General features: G+C 52.6%; 2 long non-coding RNA genes across 3 annotated transcripts in view; one reads left to right on the top strand and one right to left on the bottom strand.

The window, feature by feature from the left end:
* The window catches only part of LOC117152132, a 995-nt gene extending 806 nt beyond the window's left edge, over nucleotides 1–189 (top strand). The window contains exon 2 of the long non-coding RNA XR_004462400.1: nucleotides 26–189. This is a non-coding gene — a long non-coding RNA (uncharacterized LOC117152132). The remainder of the gene's footprint in view (nucleotides 1–25) is intronic.
* Nucleotides 1–274, bottom strand: part of LOC105681261 — a 6,267-nt gene that overhangs the window by 2,579 nt on the left and 3,414 nt on the right. The window lies entirely within an intron of this gene.

The raw sequence follows: 274 nt of genomic DNA, 5'->3' as shown, positions 1-274 counted from the left end.
CACGGCGGGGAGCGGCTGTCGAAAGTCGATTCCACGGGACTTAAACGCAAATTTCTGAAGCTGGAACGCCAGGAAGAAACGCGACGACCTACATACGTACGTCGAGGAACGCAATCTAACGTAGAGGAAATATAAAAGCTGGCTCGGGTTGGTGCACGCCACGCTTTTCTGCTTCGGCTGATTCCAGAGTTACCTTGGGAAAAATTGGAGAAAATTGGGTGAAATTAGGGAATCGTTCTCTCTCTCTCTCCCCCCTCCCTCCCTGCCTCCCTCC

The sequence above is a fragment of the Bombus impatiens genome, unplaced genomic scaffold, assembly GCF_000188095.3.
Source record: "Bombus impatiens unplaced genomic scaffold, BIMP_2.2 scf_0699, whole genome shotgun sequence".
In the NCBI taxonomy this organism is placed as follows: Eukaryota; Metazoa; Arthropoda; class Insecta; order Hymenoptera; family Apidae; genus Bombus; species Bombus impatiens.
This window is presented reverse-complemented; position numbering and strand designations above follow the sequence as displayed.